The sequence below is a fragment of the Sceloporus undulatus genome, chromosome 6, assembly GCF_019175285.1.
Source record: "Sceloporus undulatus isolate JIND9_A2432 ecotype Alabama chromosome 6, SceUnd_v1.1, whole genome shotgun sequence".
Classification (NCBI taxonomy): domain Eukaryota; kingdom Metazoa; phylum Chordata; class Lepidosauria; order Squamata; family Phrynosomatidae; genus Sceloporus; species Sceloporus undulatus.
This window is the reverse complement of record NC_056527.1, coordinates 36,733,812-36,752,544: the sequence shown is the minus strand read 5'-3', so window position 1 is coordinate 36,752,544 and position 18,733 is coordinate 36,733,812. Positions and strand designations below refer to the sequence as shown.

The 18,733-nt window shown below is 39.4% G+C and overlaps 1 protein-coding gene across 1 annotated transcript in view; it reads left to right on the top strand.

The window, feature by feature from the left end:
• The first annotated feature begins 16,907 nt into the window (after positions 1 to 16,907).
• DGKB (diacylglycerol kinase beta) overlaps positions 16,908 to 18,733 on the top strand; it is a 277,224-nt gene continuing 275,398 nt past the window's right edge. The window contains exon 1 of the mRNA XM_042476726.1: positions 16,908 to 17,311. The gene's annotated coding sequence lies outside the window, so the exon portion shown is untranslated. The remainder of the gene's footprint in view (positions 17,312 to 18,733) is intronic.

Below are 18,733 nucleotides of genomic sequence, written 5' to 3'. Positions count from 1 at the left end.
ACAGCCCAGGTCCCAGCCATGCTCTGCCAGCAGCTTTGCAAAAATGAAAATTTCCTGTGTTTGCAAAGTGGCTGGCTGGGCACAGCTGGGACCTGGGCTGTAGTCATCCGCCGACAGCTGTGGCAATTTTACGTGTGGTAATACCTGCTTTTGAATTTGCAATCCTGATTCAATTTCGGGTCTTTTTCTTCATGTGATAAGGTCCAAAGACATCCAAGGACTTTTCTTGTCAGTGGGGGGACTACTACATTCCTATTGAAATGAATGAGGCATAAAGAATGAAGCCAAAACTCAAAAAGCACTTGGTATTAATTAATGCATCAGAATTTTGATCAACACAACTTTGTGCACAGTTGTCACTGATGCTGTTGTTGCTACTGTTGTTGCTATTATCTTTATTTATATAATGTTTCCCCCCCAAGACTGGGACTCAAGGCGGCCTACAAATTAAAATGATTATAATATAATTAAAAACATAAATCTGGAATATGCAAAATAAACTATTAACCATAGTTAAGCAATTTAAAACATACATTTCTAAAAGATAAAAAGAGAGGAGGGAGGGAGGGGGGGAGAAATATTAAGACCACAGTAATGAAGGTATAATGAGATGTTGTCTTTGCATATTCAAAGTGCTGCAGGATTCTTTCAATGTTCTTTTTCCCCCCCCCTAGAACTGGTCTTCTTTCCTATGGAATAGCACAAGGAAAGCAGAAGAACATGCTTAGTCTAAACTAACCAAATTTTATGGAAGAAAAGATGGTTGTTTTTAAATATGGGTTGGTTGGGAAACAAGGACTTCATTTAAGATCTAAAATGAATTCTATCTACTGTATCTAGTTTCCTTCCTTCCTGCCAAGGCTTGTTTTGAACAAAATACAATTTTGTTACCTTTGTTACCATTTATTACCCCTTTTAAAAGGAGTTGCAGAGAGAAAGAATATGACACTCACACCCACAGACTAGTTCAATTAAATGCTAAACATTGTTATTTTCAATCAAAGATATTAAATTGAACCTTTAAAGACTGATTCTTTGATCCACTGTGCTCTTGAAAAAAGGTGACAGGATATTAAAATGCTATTGCTTTTAAAATGCTGATTCCCCCTTCCTCATCATCCAAGTATAATTAAAAAGAACAAAGCATCACAAATAATTAATTTCCCCACATTTGTGCCTAACTGGGTGGAGGTTGGATATAAATAACACATGGAAAACAGACAAGGTGAATGGAGCCATTCTCACACCCCAGTAAATGAAGTGCCTCCAACAACAGATAGCTGTTGGATTATTGACTGGGATAACCTGCGTGGAATATATAATGTATAGGCCCAAATATGTATCCTTAAAACCCAGGCTGGCTTGGAGCCCACATGCCCAGAGAATATTTTCTCCTACACAAATTTCCACAGAAATTAAAACCATCACCTGAAGCTCTTCTAGGGTGTGTTGCAAAAAGTTGTTACTTGCGGTACACCAATATGTCTATGTTTTAAGTCTGGACTAAAACCCATGGTGGGTTCTCCACTCCTACTGACATTGAAGCCTCTAGCCACCACTGATCAGATCACACACCATGTTCTCTATTTGACTACAACCCTAATGAGCTTGAAAAGCATTATTCTGCCATTCCTTTCACACACTTGTAATTACAAGATAGGGTAGATTGAGGTCAATCTAGTAGCTCCCTCCTCCAGAGAGATCACACATCTGGCACTATACACAGCCCATACATTGGGGGAGGGGGGTACTTGTTGTAAAGGTAGGACTTACTGTGAGGAGTCTAGGCACATTGGAGCACAGAAGTGACTGCAGTTGCATGGAAGAAATGTCTGAAAAGACTTTGGTTCAATAGTTTGATTTTTGGACTAGGACTCTGGGATACCAGGGTTGGACTCCCCACTTAGCTGAATGTTCTTGGGCGAGTCATTGGATGACACATTCCCACCCTTAGAGGAAGACAAGAACAAATGTTTGCTTAATAAAGCTTCACAAGAATATCCTATTACATGGTTGCCTTAAGTTAGAGTCAACTTGAAGACACACAACACACAACAACAACAAACATCTTTTTAGAATGTGAGTACTCATCCTTTCTCTGATCAGGTACTAAGACCAGCAAAAGGGCCCAAGCTCGACTCAGGCTTGCATCCTTCCGAGGTCGTTAAAATGAGTACCCAGACTGTTGGGGGCAAATTAGCTTACTTGCTAATTAGCTTACTTGCTGTTCACCGCTATGATCTTTGCAATAGCGGTATATAAATAAAACAAATTAATTAATTAAATTAATTAAAATGGACTGCACATTTCACCATACATCTACAGGTCATGTATGATAAAATTTTCTTTAACATTTGGATTGAGGATTTGTTTATTTCTAACCTTCCCTGAACTGATCTCAGGTCTCAGAAGATTAATGGAATCACCTAAAAACAATATAAAACAATTAAAATGCTTTAAAACACTGAACAACCCAAACAAAAATAAAGCCACAAATTTATTGTACCAAATTCAAGCTTTGCTGGAACATAGAGAAGTCCCCACCACTTATATTAATCCCTTCCTTGGAAATCTAGGTTGTTTCATTACATAAATAGCCATGCTGCCATGGGTTTGTAGAATTTATCCCAAGGCAATTTGATCATCTGGTTTCATAGCTCCTAAGAACTAGAGAAAGCTGAAGAAAAGAGGTATTATAATCCTTCTCCTGTTCTGTACAGGGCAGAAGAGCTAATAACCTTCTATCTAAATTCCCAATGAACACCTATTAACTTTGTCCTCCTTTTTACAATCCTTCCATCTAATGGCATCCCTCAGGATTACAGCAACAGACATACACATCTTGTAAATAACAATACATCTGTGGTATCTCACATTCTGCACCTGTCATTTGTTGGAAGGAGCCTTTAAAAAATTGTTATATTGGATGTGACATCCAGGTTGATAAGTTCTCATGCATGTTGCTATGTGGCCTCTTTATCATTTATATATGGTCTCTAGGTACTGACAGTAATTCCCAAATATCTGTGGATCATAGTTTTGTGTCCTTTGTGAATAAATGTTCTGACATATTCAGAGTGCAGCTGTTACTCAAAGCACCTTGTATGTCTGAATACAATTTTTCTCTGTTTAATGGCAGGGCCAGCTTTGCTTGTTTGACTTTGTATTTACTGCTTATGACATTTGCTGAGAGGAATCTTCTTTCTTCCATTCCATAATTGTCCAGTCATTTATAACAACAAGCTAAACCCAGAACTTCATTCACACATTCATTCATTCTGATAAACATTCAGAATGGGAGGATGAGAAGGGATAAATGACTAAGAGTGAATGGAAGAGGAAGGCAGCTGGGGAAAAATTGAGGGGAAGAAAGTAGGGTGAAGGGGAAAAACCAAATAAAACTGGTTCAGCATTGATATAACATAAAAAATATGGTCACATAAAATGTCTCTGTGGAAAGAAGAGCTTCATGAACTGCAACATCTACAATATAAATAAAAAGTGTACATTTGTACAACTATTGAAATTAATATTTAGCACTGTTTCTTGAAGATGCTGTGACAAGAACTCTATATACACTTTCTCCTGATCCATGCTTATTTCTTTCCCATGCTCCAGCAATGCAGTCCTCTGCCTGTGGTAAGTTTACTTGCAGGTGATTCTTTTCAAGCAGAATTAAGTACATTAATTAATTTAATTAGGTCACTGTAATTACTTCATTGTAGTTAATTACATTTAATTTAATTTAATTATGCTTGAAGAGAACTACCTGTAAGTAAACTACTTAATTACTATTAAGTAAAATAATTAATTAATTGTAATTACTTAATTAATAATAAAGATTCCTGGCAGCAAGAAGCTTCACACAGTGCCTGACCAATAATATAAAATATGGCATCTCTTACAATGAGGTATTTCATTTTCACTGGCAAGACTTAGATATGGTGCAGTCTGAACCAGAGTGTAGACAAGTTCCCTTTGAAGCAGAACTCTCTGAATTCCACCCTCTCCCCAAAGCAAAGCCACTGGCTTGTCTAGTGGGGGGATTCTGGGGATGGTGGTTCCCACTCCCTCCTTAAGGGAACTTTTGCCCCAGGCTTTGATCTGAATCAAGAAAACTTTTTTCTCCCTAGCAAAAGACACGTGCTGTAGTTTCATTCTTAGAACGTCTGCTTCTGGATAAGGGCAGAAGAATAGATAATCTCTCCAGCATAACTCATTTAAACATACAAACTTTTACCACTGAGGACAAGGTATAAATCCAAAGAAACAGTATAGGTATCTTAATTTTTTCAGAACTCAGTATTTGTGAATATGCTACTGGAAGAAACTATAGCATTTATATGAAAACATACAAACAAACCAGGAATTGCCAGGCTTCAGACATGTTGTATTTGCCAAAAAAACAAACAAACCAAGAACAACACAGCCTTGTCCACAGTACAGTGGTCCACTGGAAAGCGTTTTCCAATACTCTCTGATCATTAGAATATAAGAGCACAAAATTACTATAATTTGTGGTTTAAATTTATGACACCAGACTGCTTTTCTGTTTGCCTGTCTTTGAGGCTAAAAAAGGTTAAATTTCTATAAATAGCAGAGAGTCAAATAATCATAGAGATGTCTGGTTTTTGCTCTTGGGAATTTGTGACATTTATCTCCCTGATACCAAGTTCAAAAGCTTTAGATAAACACAATTGTTACAGAAGGGAACCAGTAATGTGCTGATTGCCTGCCGCTTTGTATTTCTTTCCTAAATTCATGGTACATTTGCATGGCCATTGATCAAAAACAAAAATATCCACCACTACCTAAAGTTGAGTGGACAATCTTAAGCTCTCCAGATTTTATTGGACTCCAAATCCCATCATTCCAGCCAGAGTGAGCAATACAGAAGGAACACAGAAGGTGAAGTCCAACAAATCTAGATGGTCAAGAGGTTGCCCACCTGATCTTTGCATTTGCATTAAATTATACATGAATTGATTGTCAGTGTGTGACAATTATCATAATAGGCAAAACTTTAGCCATTTTGTGCCCCAGAAAGGGCAGCATAGGACTGTCTCATAGCCAAGCAACACAATATGAAAACTATGTACAATTTACAAGTAAGCACAAGTGGCCTCATCTAGACTGGGACAAGTAGTTTTAAATCTTCCCCCACTTGTTTCCACAGCTATTAAAAGCAGCAGCATGGTGTAGTAGTTGAACTATGGACTATGGACTTTATCACACAGGGAAATCAGGGGTTTAAAAAGCATTTTCTTGAGATATTGGCGCAATGGCCCATGAATGATTTGTTGCTGGAGCATTCCTGGTTTATCCCAGGATAAATCCTCTCTAAGCGCAATCTGTGGGTAAATCTTTGCTGTGAATGTCCCAGGAAAATGCCTTTTTAAACCCCCAATTTCCCCTCATGTGATAAAGTCCTAAGACACTGGAGACAAAGACTCAAATCCCCACTTGATCATTAAAACTCACTGGGTGACCTTAGACAAATCACATTCTCTCAGCCTCAGATGGAAGTAACCACTCAATTTTTCCAAGAAAACTCCATCATGGCCTAGGGGTCAGAATGAGTTAGTAATGACTTGAAAGTACACAACAAAAACAGCAACAGTGGTACAGTGTACAATAAAGATGTCTGCTCTTTCTTACACATTGATAAAATAGGAGGAAATCATCCAGTTTTAGCCGTGCAACATTCTCAGACATTACTATTTGCATGTCATAATTTCTGATCAAGAACATTTTGTAAGCTACTTGAGACTGAATCAGTGTAAGTATTGGTTATAGTTTTACTTATAGTTTTACATTGCTTACAGTTTTACACTGACATAAGTCACTTTATATTGAAGAAAATGATAACATCTGGCATCAGTGCTTTGCCAGTGTAAGAACAAACTGGATGGCAAACACAGCAAAATGACAAAATAGCAGCTCAAAAGAAACAATATTTATAGTCCATAAAAAGGGTGCAGTTGGGTCTAACCCCATTTATTGTTTTATTTTATTTTATTTTGGTCTCTTATCATAGCTATTGAGTAGAAATGGTATGACAGTGACCTTGGAATTTGAATGTTTCAACCGGAGATTGATCTGGCTCAGTGAAATTACCATAAGAGCAGAGCAGAGCAGAATTCCATCAAGCAAATGGAAGTGAATTCTTAATACAGACTATGCTAATACTTTGATCATAATTACCATTCCATTTAATTCAGGTGGATGAGAGCTTTTCAGGTTAGAAGCAAAAATAGTTCAAGAATAAGACAGAGATTTCTGTCCAGCTGATAGACTCTCTTGCTGTGAGAAAGTATATTGTTTTGTTTAGTTTTGCTTTTTTAATACCCAAACTGCCACCCATACCAATAACCTGGTTGAACATACAGGTTGTACAGACAGTTGAGGGCATAAAAGTGCCAATTTTCTTCTGGAATCAAGAAAAATAACATGCTTGCTTATCTATTAGTTGTTGCTTGCAGAGTGGAGATGAGCCAGGGAACAAGCTCTGAAATCCAGAAGTCACTTATCATCACTTATCAGTCAGGTATAGTCAAATTAAGTGCTTCTGATGTGTATTGTTCATGCCAGCTGTAGGCAACACACAAGCCATGTGTTGTTACGCACAACCTCTATCCTTTTTTTTCTTTATCCCTCCAAGAGCCAACAATGTCCCTTTGTCACCACAAGTAATGGTGCCATTGCACTGTGCTTGCATAAAAGCTACATTTTTTATTTATAAGTGTTGTTTTACTTCTAAGAGTTAGCATGGTTTCACTGCTAGGACTCCAGAAGACCAAAGTTTCAGTCCCCATTCAGCAACAGAACCTTATCACACCACATTATTATAACATCATAGAAGTGATTTAGTCCTGCTTTTGTCTCAGTCTCATCTCAAGACATCATATCTCTCCCAGTATTGTTGTGCTATGCAATATTTCCATGCTAGAAATAATTTGTTCGTGGACCTCTTTTCTGCTTCAATTCAGTAGCTAGTTTGAGTGCAGATGTCTCATTCCATTTCATTGCACGAGTGATCAATTAGTAGATGTTGTCTGGTTGTCCCTTCCTTGGAGATCTTCAAGGAAATATCCAGTAGGTTCTGAGTATTTCTGGTGCTTGGGAATATCTGTGTTTTCTATGTTTTGTGCTCTTTAAATCCTTTTCAGTCCATTTCTATACATACATACATACATACATACATACATACATGGTTTGCTGTTATAGTGCAATAACAGGGCAATTCTGACCTGTTACCCATTAAAGTTGCTATTTCAATATCCTTATTGCATGGGAGAGCTTGCCAAAGATCTTTCCATTGCTTTCCTGTGATGCCACACACACTACAGAGTTGCCACCACAGGGTTACTTTTTAAGTGTGTGTGTGTGTGTATTTAATGTAATAGAACAATTGTACTATGATGCCATGCCATAATAGTGTTATTAGTGTTTAAAGTATATTAGTGAAGCTGTTTTTGAACATCCAACCTGAAAAAACTGACTAGTGTGAGAAGAACTTTTAATTTTGAGAGAAGAAAGATATAAAAATGATGGGGGATGATGCAGTTCTTTTCCCTCCCTGCATCACTTCTTTCAACTGAAGATTTGGGCAATTATGGATATACTGTAATGACACTGTACTATAACAGTATTATTATGGCTTAATGAGTGTGAACAGGGCAACCTGGAAAAGATATCAAAAAATGGTTGTGATGGCGATCCATTTTTCTTCCTGTGCATCCTCTCACAATCATTTATTTGGGCTATGATGGATGTGCCATAATGATGTCATGCTGAAATTGAAACAAACCAGTCACAAAGCACAATAATGGCATTAGTGTATATGAAAAAAAAATCAAAACATGCTATTACAGTGCAAATATGTAAGGATGTGATACACAATCAGCTTTCATTACAACGGTTTTCAAATAGTATAAGCTAGCATAATGGCATGGTGTGATAAGGTCCTCACTGCATGATCAGGGAGAGACACATTGTCTCAGCCTTACCTCTGCACAACTCTTGCCCAAAAGACTCTAGGCTTACTGTATGCTGGAGTCAACCTGAAGGCACATAACAAGAATAGTAACTCTAAACAAAGCAATTGTTCAAGATAGAACACTTTTTGCCGTAGAAATCTTTATAGATCAGCAGTGGAACACATGCTTTTTGTGTAGAAGGTCCCATGTTCATTCTCTGGTATCTCCACATAGGGGATGGAAACATACCTACATGTAACTCAAAAGAGCTTGTGCTAGTCAGTGCAGACCAATTCAATATAATATAGCTTTATAATGTATTGCATGCTAATTTCCTTAATTCACAGCCTGATCTTATGAAGCAATACAAATGCTGACTCATTTTTTTTTACCCCAAAGGACTTATATTTGCACAGGACCTGGTAATATATTGATCACATGCTCATCAACAGATGCCAAATTTTAGATGGGAATCCAAGATCATCAAGCACATAATTAAGTACACTAATCACTTTCCACTTCTAAAAATAATCATGTTTCCATCATCATAATTATTACAGGAGGGTTTTCCCCCCAGAGGAAGCAAATTTGAAAATATGTAGCTCATAATTATACTGCCCTCACTAAACTGGAGCCCTTGTGCTAGTATAAATATTAGCACAAACTATTCTAAAGCAATTGTTGATTTTCTCCTTCTAATTCCATCTCTGTCCTTTTCCCCACTTTTATCTATAAGGCACATCCTGTACAAACAAATCAATGGAGTTAGTGAAGCCATTCTGAGTAGGAAGGCTGTTTAAAGTCTCATTCTGTATAGTACAGGGAGGTTGCTGGTAAGTAGTTTGTAAGCCAATATTGTCAAAATGAATATAGTTCTATAGATTTTTTGGTCCTCCAGCATAAAACAACTTTTCTTTAAATAATACAATGTCAATACCTGTGTTTTTAAAGCCTATTTTTGTTGTTGTTGTTGTTATCATTCCACTTTTTTCTATAGACTGCGGTATGGAACAACAGATTAAAATACAACAACACATAGAAACCAGCTAAAATCACAAAACACTAATTGAAATATATAACTATTTAAAAGAGCACATATATTAAAATAACCAATTCCTAATTTAAAAACTCATAATATAAAAATCATCTGCATAGACTGCCAAAAGAGATTAGTCTTTCAACAGTTTGGGGGTGGCTGAAGAAAAAAGGCCTCTGGGCAACAGTAGTTGGCCCTGGCTGACTTAAATAAATGTCCTCCAAAGGCCCTCAATGTACAGGGCAGATTGTAGAGGAGAATGCAACCCTGTAGGTAACCTGGATAAACCATGTAGAGCTTTAAAGGTATCAACCAACACTTGGTACTTTGCCTGGAAACTAATTGGCAGCCACTAGAATGATTTCAATATATGTATAATATGATCATTCCTAGATGCACCAGTGACCAGTCTGGCTGCTTCTATTCATTCAATGCACTCTCCTAATTTATCAGGTACAAACTGAGGGTAGAGTATTTACTAGATTTTCTGATGAATGTGTTGAGGTCAGGAAGCCCACAGGGAGTACTTTTGACCTTGCAGTCCATTGTATGCACCATACAATCTGAACAGATTATAATTGTGTAGCCATCCTTAAGAAAACGTCTTTGGCAAGTTTTTTCTTTTTTTCTTTCTAGTCTTTCTAACAGTCTGATTAATCAGAAAGGAAAGTGGGATCTTTCAACAGTGACAGAATAAACTGTCTTGTCAAAGTAGCCAGAGTTTGTACTTTTAATTGAAGCCAATTGTCAAGGGATTTGGCATGAACAAATGGAAGCTTTCTATCAAAAGGCTGTAACAAATTACTTTTACTGGGTGCTTTGTGGAGACAAGCTGAAATAACTTCAGTAGAATATGCATAACTGAATGTGGTGCAGCATTTACAAATCCATCAGGAATGTGCCAGATCTGAATCATCATTCACAACAGTCTGGTTTTGGCAATTGTTTTCAATAAGAGACCATGATTCAGCTTTAGACTGTCTAGAGTAATAATAGAGTGGCACTGAACATGTACAGAGAGGCTTACTTTCTGCATTCTTTAAGTCCACACTAGGGCATACAAAGTTTCCACAGAAATGGAAATCCAGGAATCTCCAGGCTCACAGACATCTAACTTTGGAAAATGGGCTAAGCAATATGTAGGGACACTAAAGGGAGATGTTCTCTGCCATTCAATTCATACAATAGCCTTTCAGTTAGTCTGCGCTCCACATTTGTAGTAGCATGATAGCACACTAATTGTTGTGGTTCCATCCTACAGAATTCTGGGATTTGAAATTTTGCTGACACTTCTGTGCTAGAGAATTATAATGCACTGTGTTTGACTAAAACACAGAGTTCTCTAGTAGTACATATTTCTAAATACCCCACTAAATTACAAATCTATGCTAATTTCAGTACCATGATCTAAAATAGGACAGAATCTCAGTGTGAACTGTGGTCTAGAAGCAAAATGTTTAATCTCCCTATGGAAGAATGTAGATGTATATATGAAGGCGGGGCTGCTGTGACTGTGATCATGGTTCCCTTTCTGGAACTTTGGGAGAATTCTATATGTGCAACGTTGTTTCTTTTTCTGATTCATGTATCTAAATTATGATCTTCCAAGGTAAAAGTAGCCAGAAGTTGCAATGGTCAAAAATATTATCAAGAAAAATCCATGATAGAATTGTCAGAAGTTGCAGTTGCCGTGAAGGCACATTGCAGTAATTATGACCCTCCGGTTCTATGGTGGATCCTTCTCATTGTGGAGGTTTGGTTCCTCAACTACCACTACCTCCTGCAGATGGGAAAAAACATGGGAGCTCAAGTCCATATTAGTCAATGGGTGGCAATGTATACACGCCCATGACAGTGCGGCCACTGTGAGCACTGACATTGGCTAATATGGGGCAAGGCAATCTGCAGGCGCTCCAATCGATAGATAGATAGCCTGTCAATACTGTATTTAGAAAGTGACAAAAGTGACTTTCTACATTACCAGGTATCTTTATGCCTAAAGTATGGATCCCTTTCTCATATTGTAGTGTACAGTAATAATCAGTAACAACATATTTTAATCTGCTTCTAAAATAGTGTTTATATTTACTTCCTTTAAAAAAATAGTAGCAAAACTCTTCATGTCAATTTATTTTTAAATATAGTACAGACTTTTAAATTGGGATGCCAAATATATCAGTCGTTAATCATAATTACCCAGAGTTACAGGGCAAGTAAATAAAACGTTTTTCAGTTTAAACCAACTTGATTGCAGATACTTCAAGCTTATTTTGCTAGCTCAAAAAGTGCAAAGCAAATGTATTTTATGGTTTAGACTGTTTATCTGTTGTCTATTTACAATACTTTTGTGAGTAACATATGAAATAAAAGAAATTAACAATCACAGTTCCAACAAAAAATTAATAGGGCAACAAATCAAACAAATGGAATGAAAAAACAACTATAGTTGCCCCTCCTAACTCACGGATCTTGGGTGCGCAACCTTGGGAATCTGTGGAGGAGCAACCTCTGCTATTTTTAATGAGGTGCACACACCCCTGCGCACGCACACAGGTATGTGCATGGGCATACATCCCATTCAAGCCTATGAGACTTGAATATGCGCGACCCTCCACTTTCGGGGCGGGGGGTTCTGGAACGGATCCCCCATGAAAATGGAGGGCCAACTGTAATCCAAAGCAGTATACAACTAAATACAAAATCCACATACAGCAATACCTTTTTGGAGGCCAATTATAAAACATAAAACAAGCTTTTTAAAGCTTCACTGGCTTCTTAATCAGGCAAAAATGTTTAAAATCATAAAGGAATAAAGTGGTGATGATGTTGGAGTCACAGGCCTAAGTTTTGTCTGAGACGTGGTCTGTTAAAATGGCATTGAGCAATTTCAGTTTGACAGAGGACACCCCCTTACTGTCCATGTGATATCACATACACAGCCTAAATGTATTCATATGTAGACAGTTTCATGTGGTTAAATTTGGTAAGAAAATTTGGTAAGAAAACTTGGTGATGTGTTTTAAAGACATTTTAAAATGAATTATTTTTTAATTTTTTTAATTTTTAAACTTTTTTTGTAAACAACCTGGGGCCTCTCCTTTCTCCTCCTAGGGAGCCTCGCCTCACTCACACTATTTCTTCAGCATTTTAAAGGAATGCAGGCTAACGCTACAGCCCGTTTCTGCTAAAAGCCAGATGTTTGGGAAGTAGTGTTGTCATCTGGTCTCACCTGGTGCAAACCACTCGCACACCAACCCCTAGTAACACCTCTGATGTTAGGACAAGCTACAACAGAATCCCATTATTACCCAACTCAAGCTTTTCCTGCATTGCTTACTGCAGATACACTGCTGCAATCTGATACTAAAAGTCTGTGTTTCTCCAAGTATCCTCCATTCTTCTAAATGTATTTACCTTCTGAAAATAGATTAAAGTAGTCGGATTGGGCCTCTATGGCCAGGGGCTTCTAAAGCTGAAAAGGCCCTTTATCTTGCAGCCACCTTTGGTATCTCAGACCACTGAAGGTCCTTATTTTAACCTTTGGTCCATGTTTGCACCATGAGACAAATTATCTATCATTTTCCTGTATTACAACACAAACTATCTTCAGTTTTAAACATGTTTCCAAAACATTATGAAAACTTCCAGGGGTAGCTGTGTTGGCCAACATCTTGCCTCATGAAGGAGCCAGTGAAGCATGGAAAACTTGCAACAGGTATATATTGCATTTTGACTGGCCAATAAATTATCACTTTTTGGTAGATTTTTGATTGAATTTGCTAAATGGCCAACACAGCTACCTCTGGATGATTTTTGGATTTTAAGATACCACATTATAGCTGCAGCAGGAGAACTCTAAAGAGTCAGCCAGTGGACTAGGACCTTCCTAGCTGAGGTTTTGACTTCCAACAAAGGTAAAACACTTTTTTTCTTCTTAAATTTGGACTGGATTGGCAAGTTTTACCTCAACACCACCTAAAGTTTCCCTGATGCAAAACATGGAGGCTTCTTGAGAAATCCAGTGTCCTCTGCCTACAAAGAGGCTTGCAGCCTCACAAAGATGGAAACATATTGGACTGCAAGGGAAGTGCGTTTGTTGAGATGCAAATGGATGTAAAATTTCCTGGACTTTGAAAATCTCCCAATTGCTACATGGCCAGAAGGAGGAGACGTCAGCCTGCATGAGAAACCCCTCCACATCATCTTAACTAAGAACAGATGCAGCAAAATGACTAACATCTTCAATTTTTCCCCCTCCTGTTTGATTTGTATCACCTTGCCTAATGAAGAAGCCAGTGAAGCTTCAAAAGCTTGCAACATGTATACTGTATTGTGCATTTTGGTTGGCCAATAAAGGTATCACTGTTTGGTGGATTTTTGACTGAATTTCCAAAATACTATGTTTTTATATAAACAAAATAATGTCTGTGGGCTCCCAACTGCTGTATATTTCCAAGCAGTTAGAATGTTAAACTAAATGCTTCATAGATCATTTTATGGACTGCATTCAAAGTTTTCCAAAAATTCATCTTAACCTTGAATCTGTGCTAGTTCATGAAGAATACTAAGTAGACTAACCACTACATTTTCTAAGCCTAAGCTCCTCATGAGTCAGACACACCTGCAGCATAGAGGTGCCCTGACTGCAGTGTTCCAGTTGTGAAATAAGCTTTTTCAAAAAGTACAACACTGTGTATGTAAAAGATTATTATGCAAGTGCTACTGGCTGGTGTAGAACAATTGCCTTTGTGAACTGTAGTTTAAACAGTGAGTGGGAAGATCCAACTAAAGCGAAGCCCTACAGTCACACTGATTTCAAAGAAAGAATTGAGCATTCATTTGCTTTTCTTTCTGAGATTAAATGGATTTAAAAGTGCTGAACTTTAGCTAGATTGTACTGTATTAATTTAGCAACCTTAAATAAAGGCAGATAGACAGTACAAACCAGAGTAGGATAACCACCTTGTAAGAATATTATCAAGGTCTTTGTGCAATAGCAGCTTTCATATGAAGGATATGAAGGACAATATATATAACTGACTAGTATCTGAATGTGGGTTTACCAGATCCATGCTACATTCAGCATATGAGGAAGTTATTCTGATTGTGGTGGCTGTCAGGAACGGGAATCAGGAACCCCACCAGAAGTTGTTGGCTTGCTAATCCTAGCACCTCTGGCCAGCATAACCAATAGTAAAGAATGCTGGGAACTTCAAAACCATCGAGAAGGTTACATGATTCGTACCCTTGTTTATACATACTTATTTGAGAGTAAATTCTATTGTCCTCAATGGGATTTCTTCTCGAGTCATGATGTATACAGTGATTCCCAAAATTTAGTCCTCCAGTTGTTTCAGGACTTCAGATCCCAGAAACCCCAACCAATGTGGCCAAGAGTCTGGAATTGTGCAACCTGAAGTCCAACAATCTGGAGAACAAAACTTTGGGAACTACTGAATAGGATTCTGATTGTCAGGCTACAAAGTTGACACAAACACTTGTGCAACTATAGTTTTTGTGGGTTTTTCGGGCTACAAAAAACTATGGATGCCGACCATGAAAGCCTTCGACTTCACTTGTGTAACTCTTGTATAACATACATTCTATCAAGTTTTATGCTAAAGTAACCACATTTTTTGGAAATTATACCTACCTGTGTTTAACATTGTACATATAGACCACATGCATCCCAGAAGCCATTCTGTCTGTGTCTGTATCATACATACCACTATCAGCTTGTATTTGGCCACATCATGAGAAGGCACAACTCATTGGAAAAAATAATAATGAGTATGACTTTGCTAGAACTAGGCAGAAAAGTGGATGACAGGGATTCTTGGAAATATCTCATCTACAGAGTCTCCATGGTTCAAAATCGACTCAAGGATGGTTAACAAGAACAACAGCAAACCTTCCCTAGCATTATTGTCTTTTCTTGTCAGTCATGCCTTCACACTGTCATCCAAAGTACAATAGTTTCATTATTTTGGCTTCCAGGGAGAGTTTAGGCTTGATCTATTCTAGGCCCTGCTTGTTTATCTTTTTGGCCATTCATGATATCCTCAGTATTCTTCAGCACCACATCTCAAATGAGTTGATATTCTTCACTGTCTAGCTCTTGCATCCATCCAGGGCAACGGGGAAGACAATGGCTCAGATGATTCTAACTTTAGTGCTTCAGATGTATATCTTTGTGCTTTAGGATCTTTAAATCTTTCAGAGCTGCCTATCCCATGCTAAGCCTTCTTTGGTAGGATATGATAACCCTGTTTAAATATTTGAAAGAGTGCCATATTGAGGATGGAGCAAGCTTGTTTTTCTGCTGCTCCAGGGACTAGGATAATTTATAAGCTAAACTGTTCTAAAAATATGATAAAGCGGCAAATGAGGAGAACACCATAAGAATAGAAAGAATAGAAAGAACAATCTAAAGGATAATATAACAGACCTGTGGTGAGATGTATAGCCAAAAGCTGTAAAGTTGTTAAAAGAAAGAAAGAGAAATACAGACTATAAGATTAAGATGCTAAAGTACAGTATTTACATTGGATAAGTTGACTCAGGTTTTTGGAGTCAATTTTTTTTACTAAAATTTCTAGATGTATACATGAGTATATACAGGTAATTTTAATTTTGTGAATTGTTTACGTTGGAAATATTGACACTACATTTCTACTAGATGTGATTTTTTTTAAAAAAATATTCTTTTCAAAAGTCACACTTTCAATAGGTTATTTTTTTCTCTCCCTGTTGAGAAGTATTTTTTTGCAGATTTCTCCAATGAAAATAAAAGACAAGGGAGGTGAACATTTACACTAATCATCTGGCATGTCGGACTCAGTTAGCAAGTCAAAAGGAAGTTTAGCAGAGGTTTAAAGAACATTCCTCTAGTAGAATAAACCCAACATGAATGGTAGCTTTGCTTATGCAAAACACTCGACTCCTGGGCATTGAATTAAAACCAAAATTCGTACTCGTTGATCGAGAAGTGCTCATAATTTCTTCTCTTTAAATAGCTTTTGAAATCTTCAAATAACAGATATTTCTTTTGTTTATCAAATGTTGACAAATGCTCTTTACATCACTATTCCGTGGTCTATGGGGATTATGATTTATGGAAGGGGACAGACAGTCAAAAAAGGACAGTCTCCCGGTGCCTAGTTTTGCTCTGTGAGGAAGCCGAAGCCGCAGCCACCAAACTGCGGGACGTCCCCTCGTAGCAAAAAGAACCCATAAAAAGTGGGTTCTTCTTGCACCACCGTTATGACATTGCAGTGCGCCAATGGCACACTCACAACATCATAAAGGTGGTGTGACATGTGTACAGGGTGCTGTCATTTTGTTGCTCAGATGGAGTGTTAGGGTTGTGGGGTGTCTGGAAATGGCGCCCCGAGGCAACCCTAGCACGTCATCAGGATGTGCCAAAGGGCCTGTCTGTTCTGGGACTACGAGTAACATGAATACCAAAAATGCATTACTAAGGGGCCCATACAGACAGGCCAAAATAAAGCTGCTTCGGGTCACTTTGGAGGTATGCTGTTTAAATGATGCATGCATCCTAAGAGGCCAGAAGCTGCACCAAAGCTATAATGCAGTCCTTAGGACTGGGGCATGGCTTTGGCGTGGCTTCTGACCTCTTAGGACACATGCAACATTTAAATAGCATACCTCCAAAATGTCCGGAAGCAGCTTTATTTTGGCCTGTCTGTATGGGCCCTAAGGATTCTGTTATGGTGTGAAATGGGAGGAGGAGGAGGAGGCCAATGGAGGTGACACCAACCTAGGGACACTATTCCCAGAGGTCTTGTTGTGTGACTTATCCATGGCCAAGAGCAGCAGGAAGACCTTTGGGCTTCTCCCCTGAGATGGAGACCGAGGAGGAGGAGGAGGAGGCGAGGAGCTCCATCCCGCCTCCAGTTGGGATGGGAATGGGATGCTGCGTGTTGTCCCTCTCTGACTGGGAGGGAAGAAGGGGCGTTCAACTTGAAGCCCATCTTTCCTCCTCCAGAGCTAGAGGCTTCATCATCATCTTCCTCAGAGAGAAGGAGAGAGAGAGAACTGGGCTTGGCTTAGTCCCCTCCGCATCGCCTCAGGAGGAGAGACACAGAGACGACGGAGCTCCCGCCACCTTTCATTGCGCACAAGGGAGAGAGGCTGCACACAGACACAAACACACACCACACACAGACACGGACACACACTGCTGCCTAAGACGAAGCCTCTCACAGCAAAGCGAGGCAGCAGAAGAGCTGCAAGGGGGGAGAGAGAGAGAGAGACAGCAGCAGCCTCACAACAGGTAACGCCATGGCTCTCTCTTTTTGGCGGGCTGCTGCTGGAAGGAGTGGGGAGGGGGGGCTGTTTATCTCCAGAGGAAGCCGAGGGGGCTCTACTCTAGAGACCAGGGTTTGTTTCTCGTTTGAGTCCATGGAAACCCAGTCACAGGCTCTCAGCCTCAGGGGAAGGCAATGGCAACCTCCCTGCTCTGGACAAACCTGGCCAAGAAAAGCCCAGGAGGGGGTCGCCATTAAGTCGGGAATGACAACAACAACTTCAGGGACGAGGCGAGGGATGGAGAGGGATGCTGGGCTCCTCTTCCTCAGCCCCAAATGCAGAGGGAGGTTCTTGAAGGGATGGTTTCTGTGGGGTCTTGTCCTATTCGGTTGCATCTTTGGCACCGCTTTTAACTCTTTGTCTGGCTCAAGGCTATGGAATTCTGGGAGTTGGAGTTTGTTGTGGGGTCCAGAGCGGAGCCGCTCTGGACCCCACAACCAACTCCCAGAATTCCATAGCCTTGAGCCAGACAAAGAGTTAAAAGCGGTGCCAAAGCGGGTTATCTCCCCAGTGTGGATGCAGCACTGCTCCGCTCTGCATCGCACTGCAGTAAGTTGCCATTCTCCCCGGTGTTTTGTTTTTTGCTGCAGCAGCATCAGCCTCGGGAGCCTCTGTTGGCTTGTTTGCTTTGCTGTCTGCTCGAGTGCATCTCTACACCTTAAAGGCCCAGGAACGGTTAGGGAGAAAGTTGCAGCCACCGCCATCGTCTGCCATCCCTCTTCTCTGCTGGTCTCCCTCCCTCCCTCCTTCCCTGAGCTGCATTCCTTGATGCATGCTTTGATGGAGAGTTCCTGCATGGCAGAGGCCCTTGTGGTCTCTTCCAACTCTTATGATTCTATGTTGTTGTTCTTGTTGTTGTTGTTGTTGTTGTTGTGTGCCTTCAAGTTGTTACTCTATCTGTGTGTGTGTATGTGTATTCTGTGCCTTCAAGTCGTTTCCAACTCGTGGTGTATATAATTAAGCCAGATTCATCTATTGCTCCAAACACTTGTGTCACACTAAGCAGACAATTGTTGTTGTGTGCCTTCAAGGCTTATGGCAACCCTATGGAGAACCTGTCCTGGGGGCTTTCTTGGCAAGATTTGTACAGAGGAGGCTCGCCATAGCCTTCCTCTGAGGCTGAGAACGTGTTGGCAGCCCCTATCATAGCATGGTGACCCCATGTTCTCCTTTTCCAGGACATGACCTACATTTCAGCCTTCTGTCCAGGAGGAATTCCAAAGCGTCCTCCATTTGGAGCATGACTAAGAATCATGACATCTGCATGTATATTAGCTTTTTTAGTGATTATGTGGTAAATGTCCTACATTTTTTTCTTGTATATCCTACATTTTACTGTGCTTTGCCCTCTTTGCGGTTAGGACGTCTGGCCACCCTGTCATAGGGT